Source organism: Hypanus sabinus, unplaced genomic scaffold, assembly GCF_030144855.1.
Source record: "Hypanus sabinus isolate sHypSab1 unplaced genomic scaffold, sHypSab1.hap1 scaffold_118, whole genome shotgun sequence".
NCBI classification, from domain to species: domain Eukaryota; kingdom Metazoa; phylum Chordata; class Chondrichthyes; order Myliobatiformes; family Dasyatidae; genus Hypanus; species Hypanus sabinus.
Genome location: NW_026779240.1, coordinates 983,868 through 1,006,728, shown reverse-complemented (window position 1 = coordinate 1,006,728; position 22,861 = coordinate 983,868). Strand labels below are relative to the sequence as shown.

The 22,861-nt window shown below is 45.1% G+C and overlaps 1 long non-coding RNA gene across 1 annotated transcript in view; it reads right to left on the bottom strand.

The window, feature by feature from the left end:
• Positions 1 to 18,544, bottom strand: part of LOC132386491 (uncharacterized) — a 49,194-nt gene extending 30,650 nt beyond the window's left edge. Inside the window, exon 1 of the long non-coding RNA XR_009509555.1 lies at positions 18,479 to 18,544. This is a non-coding gene — a long non-coding RNA (uncharacterized LOC132386491). The remainder of the gene's footprint in view (positions 1 to 18,478) is intronic.
• Between the last annotated feature and the right edge of the window lie 4,317 nt (positions 18,545 to 22,861).

Here is a 22,861-nt window from a genome sequence, read left to right as displayed (position 1 = left end):
CAGATCTAACATATCTTTGAGGAAAGAGAAGCAGAATAAAGGGTGTAAACTTAATAAGGTAGAAGGGCTAAAGTACGTGTACGTCAATACAATATGCATCAGGAACAAAGGTGATGAACTGAGAGCTTGGTTACGTACATGGAATTATGATTTAGTGGCCGATACAGAGACTTGGCTGGCACCAGGGCAGGAATGGATTCTCAATATTCTTGGATTTCAGTGCTTTAAAAGGGATAGAGGTGGGATGGCATTACTGGTACAGGATACTATTATAACTACAGAAAGGGTGTGTAATATAGCAGTGTCCTCTTTTGAGTAAGTATGGGTGGAAGTCAGGAACAAGAAGGGAGCAGTTACTCTATTGGTGGTATTCTATTGCCCCCTGGTAACAGCAGAGATACCGAGCAGCAGATTGGGATGCAGATTTTGGAAAGGTGCAAAAATAACAGGATTATCATGGGTGACTTTATCTTCCCTAATATTGATTGGCACCTGATTAGTTCCAAGGGTTTAGATGGGGACGAATTTGTTAAGTGTGTCCAGGACGGATTCCGGTCACAGTCTGTTGACAGGCTGACTAGGGGGAATGCCATATTAGATCCAGTATTAGGTAACGAAATGGGTCAGGTCACAAATCTCTCAGTGGGTGAGCATCTGGGGGACAGTGATCATCGCTCCCTGGCATTTAGCATTATCATGGAAATGGATATAATCAGAAAGGACAGGAAAATTTTTAATTGGGGAAGGGCAAATTATGAGGTTATAAGGCTAGAACTTGCGGGTGTAGATTGGGTTGATGCTTTCGCAGGGAAATGTACAATGGACATGTGGTCGATGTTTAAGGATCTCTTGCAGGTTGTTAGGGATAAATTTGTTCTGTTAAGGAAAATAAATAATGGTAGGGTGAAGGAACCATGGATGACAAGTGAGGTGCAAAATCTAGTCATGTGGAAGAAGGCAGCATACATGAGGTTTGGGAAGCAAGAATCAGATGGGTCCTTTGGGGAATATAGGGCAGCAAGAAAGGAGCTTAAGGAGGGGTTGAGAAGAGCAAGACGAGGGCATGAGAAGGCCTTGGCGAGCAGGTTAAGGGAAAACTGCAAGGCATTCTTCAATTATGTGAAGAACAAAAGGATGACAGGAATGAAGGTAGGAACGATTGGAGATAATTGTGGGAAGATGTGCCTGGAGGCTGTGGAAGTGAGCGAAGGCTTCAGTGAATACTTCTCTTCGGTATTCACCAATGAGAGGGAACTTGATGACGGTGAGGACAATATGAGTGAGATTGATGTTCTGGAGCATGTTGATATTAAGTGAGAGGAGGCGTTGGAGTTGTTAAAATACATTGAGGAGGAAAAGTCCCCGGGTATGACGCTTCTCCACTTCTACTTCCCCAGGGTGCTCCACGAGGCGAGGGAAGAGATTGTTGATCCTCTGGCTAGGATCGCTATGTTCTCGTTGTCCACGGGAATGGTACCGGAGGATTGGAGAGAGGCAAATATTGTCCCCTTGTTCTATAAAGGGAGTAGGGATAGTCCGGGTAATTATAGTCCTGTGGGCCTTACGTTACGTCTGTGGTGGGAAAGCTGTTGGAAAATATTCTTAGAGATAGGATGACTGGGCATTTAGAGAATCACGGTCTGATCCGGAACAATCAGCATGGCTTTGTGAAGGGCAGATCGTGACTAACAAGCCTGATTGAGTTCTTTGAGGAGGTGACCAGGCATATAGATGAGTGTAGTGCAGTGGATGTGATCTATATTTAACCAGATAACCATATAACAATTACAGCACGGAAGCAGGCCGTCTTGGCCCTTCTAGTCTGTGCCAACGCTTACACTCACCTAGTCCCAGTGGCCCGCACTCTGCCCATAACCCTCCATTCCTTTCCTGTCCATATACCTATCCAATTTTATTTTAAATGACAATACCAAACTTGACTTTACCACTTCTACTGGAAGCTCGTTCCACACAAATACAACGCACTGAGTAAAGAAATTGCACCTCGTGCTGCCCTTAACCTTTTGCCCCTAAACTCTCAAATCATTTCCTCTTGTTTGAATCTCCCCTCCCCTCAATGGAAAAAGCCTATCCACGTCAACTCGATCTATCCCTCTCATCATTTTAAATATCTCTATCAAGTCACCTCTCAACCTTTCATGCTCCAAAGAATAAAGACCTAACTTGTTCAGCCTTTCCCTGTAACATTCCAGTAAATCTTCTCTGTACTCTCTCTATTTCTTTGATATCTTTCCTATAATTCGGTGACCAGAACTGTACCAATGCCTTGTACAATTTTAACACTACATCACAACTCTTGTACAATATGCTTTGATTTATAAAGGCCAGCATACCAAAAGCTTTCTTCACCACCCTATCCACATGAGATTCCACCTTCTGGGAACCTTGCACCATTATTCCTAGATCACTCTGTTCTACTGCATTCTTCAACGCCCTACCTTTTATGATGTATGCCCTATTTGGATTATTCTTACTAAAATGTAGTACCTCACACTTATCAGCATTAAACTCCATCTGCCATCATTCAGTCCACTCTTCTAACTGGCCTAAATCTCTCTGCAAGCTTTGAAAACCTACTTCATTATCCACAACGCCACCTACTTTAGTATCATCTGCATACTTATTAATCCAATTTACAACCCCATCATCCAGATCATTAATGTATATGACAAATAACATTGGATCCAATACAGATCCCTGAGGCACACCACTAGTCACCGGCCTCCAACCTGACAAGTGGTTATCCATCGTTACTCTCTGGCATCTCCCATCCAGCTACTGTTGAATCCATTTTACTATGTCAATATTAATACCTAACGATTGAACCTTCCTAACTAACCTTCCATGCGGAACCTTGTTAAAGGCCTTACTGAAGTCCATATAGAGAACATATGCTGATTTACACTCATCAACTTTCCTAGTAATCTCTTCAAAAAATTCAATAAGATTTGTCAAACATGACCTTCCACGCACAAATCCATGTTGACTCTTCCTAATTAGACCCTGTCTATCCAGATAATTATATATACCATATCTAAGAATACTTTCCATTAATTTACCAACCACTGACGTTAAACCTACAGGCCTATATTTGCTAGGTTCACTGTTAGAACCCTTTTTAAACAATGGAACACATGTGCAACACGCCAATCCTCTGGCACCATCCCCGTTTCAAATGACATTTGAAATATTTCTGTCAGAGCCCCTGCTATTTCTACACCAACCTGTCTCAAGGTCCTAGGGAATATCCTGAGCAGGACTCGGAGATTGATCCACTTTTATATTCCTTAAAAGCGCCAGTAATTCCTCCTCTTTAATGGTCATAGTTTCCATAACTTCCCTACGTGATTCACTTACCTTACACAATTCAATATACTTCTCCTTAGTGAATAGCAAAGAATTGTTCAAAATCACTCCCATCTCTTTCGGCTCCACACATAGCTGTCCACTCTGATTCTCTAAGAGACCAATTTTATCCCTCACTATCCTTTTGCTATTAATATAACTGTAGAAACCCTTCGGATTTATTTTCACCTTACTTGCCAAAGCAACCTCATACTTTCTTTTAGCTTTTCTAATTTCTTTCTTAAGATTCTTCTTACATTCTTTATATTCCTCAAGCACCCCATCTCCTCCATGCTGCCTATATTTATTGTAGTTATCTCTCTTGAACCTAACAAAGTTTCCAATATCCCTTGAAAACCATGTCTCTCTCAAACTTTTAACCTTTCCTTTCAACCTAACCGAGACATGAAGATTCTGTACCCTCAAAATTTCACCTTTAAATGACCTCCATTTCGCTATTACATCCTTCGCAAAAAACAGATTGTCCCAATCCACTCCTTCTAAGTCATTTCGCATCTCCTCAAAGTTAGCCTTTCTCCAATCACAAATCTCAAACCTGGGTCTAGACCTATCCTTCTTCATAATTATATTGAAACTACTGGTATTGTGATCACTGGACCCGAAGTGCTCCCCAACACATACGTTCGTCACCTGACCTATCTCATTCCCTAACAGGAGATCCAACACTGCCCCTTCTCTAGTCCGTACCTCTATGTATTGCTGCAAAAAACTATGCTGCACATATTTTACAAATTCCAAACTATCCAGTCCTTCTACAGAATGGGCTTCCCAGTCTATGTGTATAAAATTAAAATCTCCCACAATCACAACCTTGTGCTTACTACAAATATCTGCTATCTCCTTACAAATTTGTTTCTCCAATTCTCGCTCCCCAGTAGGTGGTCTATAATACACCCCTATAAGTGTTACTACACATTTTCCCATTCCTCAATTCCACCCAAATAGTCTCCCTAGATGAGCCCTCTAATCTATCCTGCCAAAGCACCGCTGTAATATTTTCTCTAACAAGCAATGCAACACCTCCCCCTCTTACCCCTCTGATTCTATCACACCTGAAGCAACGAAATCCAGGAATACTTAGTTGCCAATCACAACCCTCCTGCAACCATGTTTCACTAACAGCTACAACATCATATTTCCAGATATCAATCCATGCTCTAAGCTCATCCACCTTTCTTACAATGTTCCTAGCATTAAAATAGATCAATTTAAGAAACTCTCCACCTCTTCCTCTCTGCTTATCCCTAACAATGCAATCAACTTCATTATCTTTTCCTTCCTTCTCCCCTTCATCTTCAGTCAGAGCGCTCCCCTTCACTATCACCTTCCTATCCTCCCTTACACACTGTCTACTAGCTTTCTCTATTTGTGAATTAACCTCCTCTCCCCTAGTCTCTTCAAATTGATCCCCACCCCCCAACCATTCTAGTTTAAATTCTCCCTAGTAGCCTTAGCAAATCTCCCCGCCAGGATATTAGTCCCCCTATGATTCAAGTGTAACCCGTCCTTTTTTTACAGGTCACACCTGCCCCAAAAGAGGTCCGAATGATCCAGAAATCTGAATTCCTGTCCCCTGCTCCAATCCCTGAGCCACGCATTTATCCTCCACCTCGTTCCGTTTCTACTGTCACTGCCGCGTGGCACAGGCAGTAATCCCGAGATTACTACCTTGGCAGTCCTTCCTCTCAACTGCCTTCCTAACTCCCTATATTCTCCTTTCAGGACCTCTTCCCTTTTCCTACCTATGTCATTGGTACCTACATGTAACACGACCTCTGGCTGTTCCCCCTCCCACTGCACGATATCTTGGACGCGATCAGAAACATAGGCACAAGGCACCAGGGAGGCAAATTACCATCCGGGTCTCCTGATCGCGTCCGCAGAATCGCCTATCTGACCCCCTAACTATCAAGTCTCCTATTACTAATGCATTCCTCTTACTTTCCCTACCCTTCTGAGCTTCGGACTCTGTGCCGGAGGTACGGCCACTGTTGCTTCCCCCAGGTAGGCTGTACCCCACCCACAACAGTTCTCAAACAGGAGTACTTATTGTCAAAGGATACAGCCACTGCGGTACTCTCCAGTACCTTCCTCCTCCCATCTGAGTTTCTTTCCAGTGTCCACAGAATCGTCTGTCTGACCCCCTAACTATAGTCCCCTATCTCTGCTGCCTTCCTCTTCATTTCCTCGCCCTTCTGAACCATAGGGCCAGACTCCGTGCCAGAGGTGTAGCCGTTGTTGCCCCCTCCAGCAGTACTCGAACAGGAGAACTTATTGTCAATGGGGACAGCCACAGGGGTATTCACTTGTACCTGCTTCTTGCCCTTCCCTCTCATAACCGTGATCCACCTGTCCGCCTCCTGTGTTCCCGGTGTGACCACCCGCCTGTAACTCCTCTCTATCACCTCCTCACTCTCCCTGACCAGAGGAATGCAATCGAGCTGCAACTCCAGTTCCCTAACACGGTCCCTTCGGAACTGCAGCTCGCCGCACCTGGCCCAAATATGGACGTCCGGGAGGCTATGAGACTCCAGGACTTCCCACATCCGACACAGAGTACAACAAGCTGCCCTCACACTCATACTTCCCCTTTCCTCAAATAACAGGAAATACGGAAACCTAAACCTACCTTGCCTCGCCCGCTTCCGCCTAAGCTCATTGAACCCAAGCCCTTTAGCCTTCTCTCTGCTCCCGCCTCACTCCGCTACCCACAAAACGACGCTGCCCACTGCATAAGGCTGTGTGCTTTTTAAATCTTCCCCGCTTCACAGCCCGACGTCACACGCCTGCGCAGTCCCACCTCTCTTAACTCCGATGAGAATGAGAAAAATTCAAGATGGCTCCCGCACAATCCCGTTCGGATCCTCCTCCTTCCTTCTCCAAACATCGATTTTAGTAAGACATTTGACAAGGTTTCACACGGAAGGCTTATTCAGAAAGTCAGTAGGCATGGGATCCAGGGAATTCAGAATTGGCTTGCCTACAGAAGGCAGAGAGTCGTGGTGGAGGGAGTACGTTCAGATTGGAGGGTTGTGACTTGTGGTGTCCCACAAAGATCTGTCCTGGGACCTCTACTTTTTGTGATTTGTATTAACGACCTGGATGAGGGGTAGAAGGGTGGGTTGGCAAGTTTGCTGACGACACTAAGGTTGGTGGTGTTGTAGATAGTGTAGAGGATTGTCAAAAATCACAGAGAGACATTGATAGGATGCAGAAATGGGCTGAGAAGTAGCACTTCTCAGAGTTCAAACCGGAGAAGTGTGAGGTGGTTCACTTTGGAAGGACACACTTCAAGGCAGAGTACAAAGTAAATGGCAGGATACTCGGTAGTGTGGAGAAGCAGAGGGATCTGGGAGTACATGTGCACAGATCCCTGAGAGTTGCCTCACAGGTAGATAGGGTAGTTAAGAAAGCTTATGGTGTGTTAACTTTCATAAGTCGAGGTACAGAGTTTAAGAGTCGCGATGTAATGATGCAGCTCTATAAAACTCTGGTTAGGCCACGCTTGGCGTATGTGTCCAGTTCTGGTCGCCTCACTATAGGAAGGATGTGGAAGCATTGGAAAGGGTAAAGAGGAGATTTACCAGGATGCTAGGACTTCACTCTTTGGAGAGAAGGAGGATGAGAGGAGACATGATCGAGTTGTACAAGATATTAAGAGGAATAGATAGAGTAGATAGCCAGCGCCTCTTCCCCGGGGCACCACTGCTCAGCACAAGAGGACATGGCTTTAAGGTAAGGGGATTTCAAGGGGGATATTATAGGAAGTTATTTTCACTCAGAGAGTGTTTGGTGTGTGGACTGCACTGCCTGAGTCAGTGGTGGAGGCTGATACACACAGTAGCAATCATATGACATTATGATCATATCCCGATGGGGAATTTGCCTGGCAACCCATTTACTTCAGACATACATCAACCAACATCGCATTTATTCTACAAGTACTTGTACCGTTCCTCGTCAGAGAACGATGGGGAAAAAACATTAATTTCACTACGTTTCTTATTTGTTAGAGTGCGCTGTTGGTATGTGTAATTAGTAACAGGACATTCACCCCCTCAGTCCTGTTCCGCCATTCTCTATGATCACAGCTGGACAGTTATCTCAGAGACTCATGCCTGCGACCGCCTGGACCAATTCACTTCCTTGTCTGTCAAGGATCTCTCCGCTGCGGAATTAAACTCACTGAAAATAATCCCTACTTCTTGTTTCATTTGAGGAAGAGAAATCCAAGCACACACTACTACCACCCCAAATAGCGTGTGGAATTAGTAACCGGACATTCGCCCCGTCAGTCCTATTCCGACATTCCCAATGATCACAACCGGTCTGTGATCGCAGTGGGACATCCGTGCGACCGCCTGGAACACCTCACTCCCTTGTCTGTCCAGAAACTGTGCCCTGCGGAATTTAAAACATTGAAAAAAACCTCTGCTTCTCATTTCCTTTGAAAACAGTTCCAACTCATAAAAATAACATCATCTACCTTCACCTGTTTCAGCTTCCCCTGGAATAGCAAATGATAGTATTGATACGGTAGAAAAACGAGAAATAATTACAGTGACAAGTGGGGTTATTGAAACACCATAACACAGCCCAGTCCAGACCCTGTGCTAACCTGGTGCTGGACTCCTGAGTCTGGTTTGAGTGAATCCGAGCATCTGAGACCCTAACAGTAAGTGTGCACAATCTGAGCAATGTTCAGTTGGTAACATGCTCATAAACCTGAACTTCAGGCTATTCAGCATGTTAAGCCACACCTTGTTCTGCAACGCTTGTAGTGAAAAACGCAAAAACTCGTTTCTAACATGTGGTTAGAGCCAAAAGTACCACTTCATTGCGCGACCTTTCGGTGGAAAATTTGATCTACTCCAGGGAGGGAGAACAACCTGCATCCTGCTTCGGTTCTGTTGGTGTCGTCCGTTTGATTTATTGGTCACCTTGTGACCAGTTTATTGTCGGATTATAAACTCGAGCAGCAGTTCAGGGCAAAGATCGCTGTGGGTTTATTGCACAGAGACAGCAGAAGGAAGGGCGCTGTCAACTCTTGTAAAATATTCTGCATTTGGAGTCATTTATACTTTGTTTCGTTTTGAACATTGACATTCCCTAAGTGTGTCCCAGATGCCTGGAGCTGACTTGAAGGTCAACCTGTTTAGAAAGAACCATTTTTAACAGATGTCCGCAGTTGGTCCATTACAGTAATGGGCCAATTGTGCAGCAACTGTGCCGAGATAACAACCGGTCAAAGTCGACAGCGAGATAAGAACGCCCTTCCCCTTCACTTTATTGCTCACTTACTGGAAACAAGTCACCATGTCAACATAGAATCAAATGAAACTATGATCGTTTCCTGCTGGCCAATTTGGCAGGCATTGACCTTATTTTACAAATACATCTACTGTTCCACGTCTGAGATTGATGGAGAAACACCAGAAACTAAATTCACTTTGTCTCTGATCTCTGAGTGTGCGGCTTGTATGTTGAATTAGTAACAGGACTTTCGGCCCCTCACTCCTGTTCCGCCATTCTCAGCAGGATTTAGGAGGACTGTGATCTCAGTGACACATCCCCGCGACCGTCTGCAACACTTCACTCCCTTGTCTGTTCAGAATCTGTGTTCGGCGGAATTAAACACATTGAAAGAAAGCTCTGCTTCCCTTTTCCTTTGTGGAAGAGAATTTCAAAGAGACACGCGTTCCAGCTCAGAAAAATAACCTCATCTATCTTCATCTGTTTCAGCTCCCCCCTACAGTAGCAAACGTGTTCTCCACATTCCTGTCTAGACTCCGTGTGATATTCAATGTCCCCAGCAAGGGCTCAACTCAATGGATCTAACCACCAGTGGAAAAAATCTCCTCACCTCCTAAATAACAGCGAATGCAATCAACTCCCCGTCTTAGTCGAATGCCAGCGAATACAGCGCAGTGGTCAGCGTTGAAGTGGACGGGCAATCGCAGCGGAAGCACCCCGGACATGCACTCAGCGGTCACATTATTAGGTACAGGGCGTTCATAGTAAAGTGCCCAATGAGTGTAAAATTTGCTAATTTTATCTACAGCCAGTGAAAATTACCACAATATCTGTTAATATAAATATCACTGCCGGATCTACCTCGTCTTTCCGTAAAGCCATGCAATTTCAATGATAATATTGATATGGTAGAATTATTAGTAATACTGCCGTTACAAATGTGCTTATTAAAACACCGTATACAACATATACAGAATAATCGAACACCCAGATCCGTAAAGCCGCGCGATTTCAATGATAATATTGATAGAACCAAAGAACACCACCACTTCAGCACAGTACAGGACCTTCAGCCCTCCATGTTGTGCCGATTCATGTAATCTTTAAAAAAGTACTAAACCCACACTACCCCATAACCCTCCGTTTTTTTTATATGGTAGAAACATTAGAAATATTACCGTTACAAGTGGACTTATTAAAACGCCATAACACTCCCGAATACAATCCATGTTCCTACCTGATGCAGAACACCTGGGTCTGGTTTCTGCGAATCCGAGCATCTAAAATTAATATCCCTAACAGTAAGTGAACACACCCTGAGCAATGTTCAGTTGATAACACACTCATAAACCTGAACTTCACCCTATTCAGCATGTAACGCCACACCCTGTTCCACAGCGCTTGTGTTAAACCAGAGAAAGACTCACCTTGCTTTAATGAGTCTTTCTAACTTGTGGTCCGAATCAGAATTAATACTTCAGTGCGCAAAATTTTACCACCTCCAGAGAGGAATCATAACCCGCATCCTGGTTCCGTTCGGTTGGTGCCGTCACTTGGATTAATTATTCACCTCGGGACCAGTTTATTGTCAGATTATAAACCCCAGCGACAGCCCAGGGCAAATATCGCTGTGGGTTTATTGCACAGAGACTGCAGAAGGAAGGGCGCTCTCCACTCTGATGGAATATTATGCATTTGGAATAATGTCCTCTTTTGATCAGCGGACATTCCCTTTCTCCAGATTTAACTGTGCCCCTGTAGCCTGGACGTGCTCTGATTTTAAGTTGGCTAATTTAAAAGCCACCCTTAACAGCTGTGCGCTGTTGTACCATTAGGGTAATGGGCAAGTGGGGAGCGGCTGTGCCAAGATTGCTATCTCCCAGAGATAACTACCGGTCAAAGCCGACAGCAAGATATGGATGCCCTTCTCCTTCAGTTTATTGTTCACTTACTGGAAACAAATTGCAGGATCACAGCACCATCATATGAAATTTAGACTATTTCCCGCTGGTGATTTTGACAGACGGCACATTTACTTTATACATATATCAACCGTTTTTCATCAGTGAGTGATGGATGAACTCGAAACATTAAAATTCATGGGGTCTCTTAATTGTCGGATGTTGTTGCTGGCATATTGAATTAGTAGCAGGATATTCGGATATTGAGGAAATAACAGAGGTTAGAGAGAGGTGAATACGTTGATGTTGGGTACTTGGGGTTTCGAAAGGCCTGTGACAAGGTGCCACACTCGAGGCTGCCTAGCAAGCTACGAGCCCGCGGTGTTACAGGAAAGGTTCCAGCATGGATAAATCGGTGCCTGATTGGAAGGAGGCCTTATGGTCTTATGGAAATGCAGCTTCCCTGGAGGAGGAGGAAAGAGGACACACGAACAGGTGGAACCAGCTGTGGGAAGACATGGTTTGTCAGCTCTGAGAACGAGTTGACTGTACCATAACCTTCAGACTGAATCAGAAAACCATTCTGAGGGTATTTGAAATGTCAGACGCAGGGGAGATGTGATCACATGTGCAGAGGGCAGGGGTTGTGTCTCCATCAGACCCTCAGTGAGATGGTTCAAGTTACAATGTGCAGGGATGAAAGCACAGTGTTTGGGGCCGGATGTAATCACTGATTCTGACACAGTGAGAGGGTTAATTTTGCTGTAAGGAAGCAACATTAATGGAAGAAGACACAGGAACTTCATCAGTTGCCAGTTGTTTAGCTGACGTGTCCAATTTATTGCTACCTTGACTGAGATACTCACAGTGGTGACAAAGGGGTTCAGTCTGGTTTATTTCACGTTGGAGAGGGGTGTGGAGATTTGAAATCAATGCCTTGCGGTGCCACCATCGTTAATTGAGCATGTCCGGAGTGATGGATCACACAGCACGGAAACAGGCCTTTGGCCGGCCATACCTGTTCTGACCATCCACTCACTGTCTACACTGGTCCCATTTATCCGCACTTGGTTCACAGCCGACTGTATCTCGGCAGTTTGAATGCTCATCCTCTTCGTAAATGTTGTGAAGGGACCTGCCTCCACCACCACCTCGGGCAGTGTGTTCCAGATTTCAGCTACACTCTGAGTGAAAAATCTCTTCCTCAGATACCCCTAAACCTCTACATCCTCTGCTTAAATCTGTGCCCTCTGATCGGTGACACCTCTGTCCCAGGATCGGGGCTGATCTGGGCATCAGTGAGGCCTTTGATAAGGTTCACATGGTAAGTTGCTGTGGAAAGTCAGATCACACGGGATCCAGGGAGAGCTGGCTCACTGGATGCACAGTTGTCTTGATGGTAGGAAGCAGAGAGTGATGGTGAGAGGCTGTTTATTGGACTCGAATCCCGGGCCTAGTGAGGTTCCCCAGGGTTACACCCCATTGCTCTCATTATTCATTCATATTTAATTATATTTGCATTTGCAGTTTGTTGAATTCTCTGCTCCACTTGATCTTTCATTGAACCTGTTACTATTCTATAGATTTGCTAAGCATTCCAGTAGGAAAAACAATCTCAGGGTTGTACGTGGTGACATATATGTACTCTGATAATAACATTTACTTTGAACGTCAACCATTATTGTCATCTAGATCAATAATTTGGTTAAGAATGTACAGGATATGGAGAGTAGGTTTGCAGCAAGTTCAATTACTTTTTCTGAAAGATATTCAGTATAATCTCTCTGCTCTGTTTTCCTCTCTGCATTTGACCCCTTACCGTCTTCCCTCTCTGCCCCGTCCTCCCTCTCACCCTGACATTGGACATACGTTCAGGGTGAAAGTGAATTATTTTTGGGGAATCTGAAGGGGAATTCTTCACTCAGAGGTTGGTGAGAGTGTGGAATGAGCTGCCAGTGGAAGTGGAGGATGTGGGTTTGATTTAGACACCAAAACGGAATTTGTGTGAGGACGTGGATGGGAGGTGTATGGAGGCTCTGCTGCAGGTAGCTGGAACTGGGCAGCAACAAAAAAAAAAACAGGTCGGCATGGACTAGAAGGGCCGAGCGGCCTGTTTCTGAGCTGCTGCTCTCTGTGACTCTAATAATATTCTGATTTGTAATTTCCATAGTCAGTACTTTGCTACTTATGACTGAACACAGACATTTACCCAAACATTAGAGAATGTTATTACTACTGAGTGGGGGTCTGTATATAATCCCCATCAAGGTCTTTGTACCCTTGCAGTTTCCTAGCTCTACCCACAATGATTCATGACCTTCCTACCCCATGTCACCTCTTTCTAATGATTTGATTTCATTTTTCACCAAGAGTCACGCCCCCCTTTCTGCCGACCTGTCTGTCCTTTATAAACAGTGTGTATCATTGGATGTTAAACTCCCAGCTGTAATATTCTTTCAGCCACGATTCAGTGACACCCACAATATAATACATGCCAATCTGTAACTTTGCTGCATTCATCTATTATTCCGTATACTGCTCGCCTTCAACTGTAACACCGTCAGTCTTGTACTCTCCCTTGCCCATTTTGTCTGCGTTGTACGTTGCAGCTCATCCCATTGACTGTAGTTTTGCCCTATCATCAGCCTCGCCTTTCTAGCAGTATCACTGTACACTGCCTCTGTTTGTGAACCAACTACCCAGGTTCTGGAAAACCTGCCCACAAGGATATTGGTTCCCCTGGGATTCTCGTGTAACTCTTCCCTTTTGTACAGGTCATAACTTGCCCAGACGAGATCCCAATTGTCCATATATCTGAACCTCTGCCTCCTGCACCAGTTCCCCAGCCACTGCCAAATCATTTTAATCTTGTCCTCTCTGGCACGTGGCACAGCAGGCAATTCAGAGATTACTACATTGTAGGTCCTGTTTCTCAGCTTTCTACACCGAGCTTCCTGTATTATCTCCCAGGAACCCCTTCATTTCTCCTGCCCATGTCATACACCAAGGCATCTGGCTGCTCACCCGGCAATGGACCCGATCTGAGACATCCCTGACCCTGTCACCTGGAAGGCAACATACATCCAGAATCTCATTTCTGTTCCTCTGACTATGGAATCTTTTATACCCACTGTTGACCTCTTCACTTCTGTTCTCTTCCAAGCCAGAGACTCAGAGGTTGCGTTTCCAGCTGATAGGTCGTCCCTCTCGCTCGGTGTATACTCTAACTATTATTGGGGACACGTCCACGGGGCTTGTCTGCACTAGCTGCTCATTTCGCTTCCTTCTGCTGACAGTCACCAAGTTACTCTCCTCCTGCAACCTAGGGGTGACTAACTCCTTGTATCTCCGAACTGAAACTTAAACCATACCGGTACCCGAGAAGAGTGTGGTTAAATTCCTCAATGACTATCGCCCTGTGGCACTTACATCCACAGTTGAAGTGTTTTGAGGGGCTGGTGTTGAAGCATATCAGCTCCTGTCTGAACAGTAACCTGGATCCACTCCAATTTGTCTACTGAAACAACAGATCTACAGCACATCTTCTACGTCTTCAGTGATCAACGTTAATTCTGAATTGTAAAGCATTTGAGACTGATCGCCTCACAGTACAATTCCCCTGACGAGGTGAATTAAGTTTCTGTGTGCTGCACATGACCATTTCCATGATGCCCATGTGTCACCGATAAAATAGTTTTTGCTGCTCTTTTCAGCCTCAATATCCCGTCTCTGACAGGGAAGTGCGATACTGTGCCAAGTTCAAATGTGTTTGCACTTCGCGATTAGTATGCATAGATTTCAGGATGTTACATTCCCTTAAGATTAACCCACCCTTGTCATCACGACCTTGTTCTGCTCACGGTCTTGTCTATGCCATCCAGTTGTGGGAAACAGGGGAATGAATACATAGATCCAGATCTCATTCTTGATAATACCCGGGATGAGGCTGAGTGGATTGACTAATTCGGAAATAAACTCTGTGGTAATTTTTTGAAGTGCACCTGTACACCAGCTCGTTAATGCTGATCAACAAATCACGTGGCACCAGCTCAGTTACTTTAATGAAAACATGCAGAGATGGTCAAGATGTCAAGATGTTGTTCAAAACAAACATCAGATTCGAGAAAAATGTGATCTCAGTGACTTTGACAGTGGAATGATTGTTGTTTCCAGCCGGAGGAGTATGAACATCTCTTGGATTGTCACGCACAACTGTCTAGATTTACAGACAATGGTGCGAAATACAAACAAACAAACATCCAATGAGTGGCAGTACTATACGGGAAAACGCCTTGTTAATGAGAGAGTCCAGAGGAGAATGGCCAGACTGATTCAAGCTACCGGGGGGTGGGGGGCGCAGTAACTATAATCAGCACAGGCTGCAACAGCAGTGTGCAGAAAAGCATCACTGATCACTGAACATTTTGAACTTGGCAGCGAACGGGTTACAGCAGCAGAAGACCATAAGAGCTTAAGACATAGGATCATAATAAGGACATCTGGCCAATCAAGTCTGCTCCACCTTTCAATTATAGCTGATCCTTTCTGTTCAATCTGTGTCTGAATCCCAGTTCCTGGCCTTCTCCCCGTAAACTTTGATGCCATGTCCAAGACCACAAACATACACTCAGCAGCTACTTTATTAAGTACAGGAGGTACATACTAAACTGCAGACTTTGATATTTGTATCAACACCCACTGAAACTTAGTACAGGAAACTTTATTTTAAGTATCACTGCCAGATGCATGTCTGTTTTCCTTAAAAACACACACACAGAAAAAAAATGCTTCCATGTCCCTAATGCCACACAGTTTTAAAGACGATATTGAACAGGATAAACACTGGAAATCCTCTCCTGACGAGGGACGTATTGAAACACCACAACGTTCCCCACCCAGTACGGTCTCTGTGTGTACTTGGTGCTGAGCTTCTCTTTCTGTTCCAGCGAATCCGAGTCCCTGAACTTAGTGGGTGCAAACAGAAAGTGAACACACCGTGAGCAATATTCAGTTGATAACAGACATATAAACCTGGGCTTCACATCATTCAGCATCCACACCCTGTTCCACAGCGCATTATATGACACAAAAAGCTGATTCAAGCAAATAATTATATTGTGCTATTCGGTCCAGGCTTCCTATTGTGCCTCAGTGCACGGTGACACAGATTACATCCAGTATCTGTCCACAACTCGATCTGCGTCAGGGAGCAACCGCGACCCGCAACCCGGCTCCGTTCAGTTGGTGTCAACACACTAATTCATTGCAACACGCTCAGAATGCTGGAGGAACTCAGAGGGCCAGGCAGCATCTATGGAGAACAGTCGACATTTTGGGCCGAGACCTTTTGGCAGCACTGCTTTCTAGAACACCTACACTCCATCCGCCAGAAAAAAACGGTATCTCCCAGTGGCCGGCCATTTTAATTCTACTTCCCATACACATTCTGACATGTCAATATATGGCCTCCTCAGTTGCCATGATGAGGAAACACTCAGACTGGAGAAGAAACACCTTATATTCCGTCTGGGTAGCCTCTAAACTGATAGCATGAATATCGATTTCTCAAACTTCAGGTAATAGCACCCCTCCCCTCACCATTCCCCATCCCCCTTTCCTTCTCTGGCTTTATCTCCTTGCCCGTCCATCGCCTCCATTGGGTGCTTCTCCCCACTGTTCCTTTTCCATGGCCTTCCGTCCTCTCCTATCAGATTCCCACTTCTCCAGCCCTGCATCTCTCACCAATCAATTTCCCAGCACTTTACTTCATCCCTCAGCCTTCCAGTTTCACCTATCATTTTCTGCCTCTTCCTCCACTCCCCTCCCCCTCCTTCTAGCTCTGACCTATCATCTCTTTTTTTGTCCGGTCTTGCTGAAGCATCGTCTGTACTCTTTTCTGTACAGTTTGGCCTACTGAGTTACTCCAGCATTTTGTGTTTGTTGCTTGAATTTCCAGCATCTGCAGATTTTCTCTTGGCATTAATTTGTTGTATATTTGGGGAGCAATTATTTTTCAGACTATAAACCACAGCGATAGGCGAGGACAAAGATCCCCGTGATCTTACAGGAAAAGCACAGCTGCAGGACGGGCACGGTCAACTCTGGTGAAAAGTTATGATTTTGAACACCGAACAGTCCCTTTCGCCAGATTTAACTGTGCCCCAAATGTCTGGAGCTCCACTGATCTCAGAGTCAGCCCTTTGATAAAGCAAACTTCAGTATTTGTCCACAATGGGGCCATTACAATAACGTGCAAGGCAGCAACTGTGTCGAGATTACAAACTGGAGATAACCACACCCTAATGAGTACAGCAAGATAAGAATATATTTCACCTTGAAATTAGTGTTCACATTAGGAATAAGTAACGATCGATCAGATAAAATTATGATTAATGCGTCTGTTACTTTCCTCCTGTCACTGTGTTTCCTCGCTGTTACTCATACTTTACAAATAGCTGAGCTGTTTCCCTTTACTGAATGATGATGAATCCCTTTAGCATTAAATTTGCTAGATGTGTTTTGTCAGCCAAAGGATGTTGATGGGAGATTTAATCAAATTCACATGCTGAATTTACTGTGACCGATCTGGTCTGTGATCTCAGCACCTTAATCCTGCTTCTCACCTGTAGCATCTCACTTACTTGTCCTTCAAAGACCATTACAGTGCACAGATTACAGTATTAATTGTAATAATCTGCTTCTGCTGAATATTACGGAGGCCATTCCAATGAGACACCAGACCCAGAGAGAGACAGAGAGAGACACAGAGAGAGAGAGAGAGAGAGAGAGAGAGAGAGAGAGAGAGAGAGAGAGAGAGAGAGAGAGAGAGAGAGAGAGAGAGAGAGAGAGAGAGAGAGAGAGAGAAAGAGAGAGAACATCTCAATTGCCAACTGGCGGTGCCTGCTTTCAGTACAATCTGATATTTTTTTTTTTAATTTCCCCTCCCTTTTCTCTCTCTCTCTCTCTCTCTCTGACCATTACTCTGCCTGTTCTCCATCTCCCTCTGGTGCTCCCCTTTCTTTCTCCTTTGGCCTCCCGTCCCATGATCCTTTTCCTTCTCTAGCTCTGTATCCCTTTAGCTAAGCACCTTTCCGGCTCTCAGCTTCACCCCACGCCCTCTGGTCTTCTCCTATCATTTCGCGTTTTCCCCTCCCCCTCCTACTTTCAAATCTCTTACTATCTTTCCTTTCAGTTAGTCCTGACGAAAGGTCTTGGCCCGAAACGTCGACAGTGCTTCTCACTATAGATGCTGCCTGGCCTGCTGCGTTCCACCACCATTTTGTGTGTGTCTCTCTGTCAAGCCTTCTTTTGATCTCCCACCTACCGACACACTTCTGAAAGAAGGGAAACAACACTGCAGGTGGTGATCCACAACAGGTCTCACCAAACGACTATATAATGGACCATCACATCTTTACACCCCTCCCAGCCCCCACCACCTGCTATAAACTGCAGAGTGGGTAGTTCTCATAATTTCGCCCTCTCCCTGCAGCTACCTACCGAAATATCGTAAATGGTAGACAGATAGTGTCGATCCCGCCTGCGATGGAATAAGCAAAGCGAATCCTCAGTTCCCTCGGTCGGGGATCGGTAAAGCCCCGAGTGTGGACGGATCGGCTTCCTGCCGTTGCAAGCAGTAGCCCGGGGATAGTTCCGAGATGCGGGAAGCTCCCACCTCCAGAGCCTCTGCTGATGATTCGGAGCTCGGTTGAAAGTGCGGCGTTTCTGATAACACCGCCAACTACACCGGTTTCCCGCGGGACATGTACAGGAAGTCGATGCATTCAATTAGACGAAAGGAATTATTAATTCATTTAAAAGCAATTCGGTACAGTTCTAATATCGATCAACACAATACGTTATCAACCCCATTCGTGTTCATAAAAGTGGCTAACAGTCTTTGTGATGTTTATATTTCAATATATAGAGCTTCTTACCTTGTACCGCGGCTCCAGGTTCTGTTACCACCCTGTCCCAGTGAGGCTGTGTTACGGGTTCTGTGAGTAATGAACACACCCTGGTTAATGTTCAGTCAGCTCCTGATGATAATCATTAACTAAACACACAGCCTTATCAGCGGTTCTCTCCCTATCCTGTTCTTTTGTACAAGGTACGTTCTGTCTCCAACAAACATCTCCATGGAGATGAAATGTGATCTCATTGATTTTGAGAGTGGAATGTTTGTCGGTGCCAGAGGGAGCAGTTTTATAGACAATGGACAATAGAAAATAGGTGCAGGAGTAGGCCGTTCGGCCCTTCGAGCCAGCACCGCCATTCAATGTGATCATGGCTGACCACCTGCAATCAGTAACCCGTTCCTCCCTCTCCCCATATCCCTCGACTCCGCTGTCTTTAAGAGCTCTATCTAACTCTTTCTTGAAAGCACCCAGAGAATTGGCCTCTATTGGCTTCTGAGGCAGAGCATTCCGTAGATCCATAACTCTCTGGGTGAAAACGTTTTTCCTCAACTCTGTTCTAAATGGCCTACCTCTTATTCTTAAACTGTGGCCTCTGGTTCTGGACTCCCACAACATCGGGAACATGTTTCCTGCCTCTAGCGTGTCCAATCCCTTCATAATCACATATGTTTCAATCCAATCCCCTCTCATCCTTCTAAATTCTAGTGTTCCAGTGAAAACACTGTCATTCAAGCGCGAAGAAAGATTAACTCTTTGTGGTACAGGGAAGAGCGATAGAACCGATGACGTGATGTAAAGTACATTAACTGGGGTCTGGAGGGTCGACTGTTCTTTTCTCCATAGACGCTGCCCGGCCTGCAGAGTTCCTCCAGCATTTTGTGTGTGTTGCTCAGATTTCCAGCATCTGCTGAATTTCTCTTGTTTGAGAGAGATCGGTGATGGGTCACTGACCCGTGGGATATTTCACATGTCACTACCGGGGTGAAAAATGCTTTCTGCTCACACTCTGTAAAAATCACCCAGGAGAGTATTTCTGGTTGACGGCAAAGACATTGTTTCTCTTAATCCATTTGGACAATAATTGACTCGTTAACATGAACATGTCAGGACTCCCTTCTCCCACAAAATTCACTCCCGATCTCGACCGAAGGCGAGCCTCGCTCTAAACGCTGAATAGTTGTGCAGAATCATAGACAACACTTACCTCTGATGCTGTAACCGGACGGCGTTCAGTGTTGTCCCAGCAAATCACAGTCTGACTTCCCCGGTGACCAACAACGGCCCTGCACTGGTGTGCTCACCCTGTACGGAGAGTTGAGTCTGAGCTGCTGCTCCCGAGGCCACTCGGCTGTGATATGTCCGCCGCTCATTACAGATGGACAGGGCCGGGTGAGCCGGGGTGGAGCGGGACTGCCGCAGTCCGGGTCACACTAATTCTCACCGGCTCAGGACGGGTCTGACAGCGGGAGGAGGCGGGAGTGGGGTCAATGTAGCAACCCTAAAGAGGAAAACAAACAGGCTGCGTTAACCTTTTCTGTCCGGATTTCCGTGTGGATCTCTCCTTTTTCTTTTATCGCAACCGGTGGGGCGGAGTTTCTCTGTTTAACTCAGTGAGTCCCAGGCTGCGGATTTGATCCAGTCCGGGTTCTGGGAGGGTCTGAGCTCCGCCCTCTGTGTAAGAAAGACGGCCTAGCGTGAATAGAGTTTCATCTCAAACGTTCCTCGCCTGTTCAGGTCCAGGGAGCAGCATTTCAGCTGAAATTAAACCAAACACGTTCGACTATATATTTCCACTAACTGGAAAAAAAAAACTGGGAGAGATGTTTGCATTTCCATCTGGACAACCATTGTCACAAGAACCCTCCTCACCCACGGTTTCATTCCACACCGCGCCGGAAATACTTGTTGAATTTATTTCTCTTAAAACTCGTTTATTCCAAATGGCCAGAGGTTTTACCGAGGGAGGGAGCGATGCACTCACTGAAAATTGTCACATATATTAAAATAATCAACAGGGAGGGAAGGACGCACTGATTGAAATGAGCATGGGGGAGGGCGGAGTTGTTCGCCGATTAAAAATGGTACCCTCTCTCCCCTCCATACCCTGACCTAACCCTCAGTATCCCATCTACCCTGTGTATACGCCTCATAATTTTGTAGATCTCCATCAAATCTCCCCCAACTCTTCTGCGTTCCAAGGAACAAAGTCATAACATATTCAATCTTTCCCTATAACTGAGGTCCATCAATCGCAGCGACATCCTTGGAAATTTTCGTTGTACTCTGTCAACCTTGGGTAGGTGACGTAAACTGCAAAAATCCTCCAAATTAGGCCTCATAACTGCCTTATTCCATGCAGTCTCCTGTACTGAATACTTTAATTTATGAAGGCCAATGTGCCAAAGATTTCTTTACTACATTATCTAGGTGTGCTGCCACTGTCAATGAATGGTGGACCCGTATTCCCGGATGCCTTTGTCCTACCGCACCCCTTAGTACCGTGTAAGACCCATCGTGGTTGATCCTGCTGAAGTGTGACAGCTCACAAGCCTGCATGAAACTCCATCTGTCGTTATTGGACATTTTTACACCTGATGCAGATCACGCTGCAAGCTCCAATAGTCTTCCTCGCTGTCAAATACACCCCGAACCTTGGTGTCATCCGCAAATTTGCTGATCCGGATTATCTAATTGTCATCAATATCATTGATATAGATTACAAACAACAACGGATATCAGCGCTGATTCCTGTGGAAATCCACAAGTCACAGGTCTCCAGTCAGAGAGGCAACCATCTGCTATCACTATCTGCCTTCCTCTTCTTTGCAATTGTCTACTCCCATTTACTAACTCAACGTGAATGGCAAGACAATGAAATTTATTGTTCAACACCCTATGCGGGACCTTGTCAAATGCCTTGCTAAAGTCCATGTAGACAATATCTAGAGCCTTGCCTTCATCAACTTTCCTGGTACCATTCCTTGTAACCTCTTCGAAAAAGTCAATAGATTGTCTAGAACACAGAAAGTCATGTTGGATGTCCCTAATCATTCCTGTTTATTTAAATACTCCGATATCCAATGTCTTCACACGACTGATGTCAGGTGCACCGGCCTATAATTTTGGATCCTTTTTTAAACAGTTAGCTATCCTCCAATCCTCTGGTAGCTCTCCTGTCTTTGAGCATAATTTAAACATAACGGTTACATCCTTGCAATTTCTGCATCCGCCTACATCGGGGTCCAAGGACTGCACTTCTCAGTCACTGGGGATTTATACACTCGAAGTTGCCCAATTTGCCCAAAACACTTACTCATCCGTAATTTGTATAACATCCGTGGCCTCAATTATATATATTATTTTCACGAGTGAACACAAAAGCAAAAATCCACTGAAGAACTCCTCTATCTGTTTTGGCTCGATGCGTACATTGGCATTCTGATAATCCAGACAATCAATTGTGTCCCCTGAAATCCTTTTGCTTTTACAACATCTGTATAATCCCTCACCTTGTCTGTTAGGACAACCTTATGCCACCCTATAGCCATCCTGGTTTCCTTCCTCAATCTTATCTTGCATTTTCTCGACTCCATAAGTACCTCAATTTTTTCCTACCTGCCTACACCTGTTATGCATTTATTTTTTTCTAAACACAAAGTACACTGCAGATGGTGTGGCCAAATCAAGACAAACAAAAAAACTGGATGAACTCAGCAGGTCGGGCATCATCCGTTGAAAGGAGCAGTCAATGTTTCGAGTCGAGACCCTTCATCAGGACTAAAGGAAGAGGGGGCAGGGGCCCTATCAAGAAGGTGGGGGGAGGGTGGAAAACCAATCAGAGGAAAGATTAAAGGGTTGGGAGGGGAATCAGGAAGGGGATAGGCAGGAGAGTTGAAGAAGGAATCTAAGGGTAGTAGAAGGCAGAGTCATGAGAGGTGATTGGTAGCTACAAGAGGAGAGAGTGATGGTGGGATGGGGAAAGGGAGAAGGAGGGAATTACTGGAAGTTGGAGAATCCGATGTTCAAGACATCTTTCCTCAAGACATCATCCAATCTTTCCTCTGATTGGTTTTCCACCCTAACCCTACCTTCTTTATAGGGCCCCTGCCCCCTCCTCCTTTAGTCCTGATGAAGGGTCTCAAACCGAAACATTGACTGCTCCTTTCAACGGATGCTGTCCAACCTGCTGAGCTTATCCAGCTTTTTTGTACGTTTTTTTTTCTATACCAGGGCCTCAATATCACGGAGGAGAGCCATCGTTGTCGCTACTTCGTTTGAATCTGATGGAATTGTGATCACCAGATGCAAACAGTTTCCCTACACAAACTTTGGTTACGTCTGTCTTGTCTCAGTCCCTGATGGGAGATTAAGTGTCACACTTGAGTCTTTGGGACTTTGATG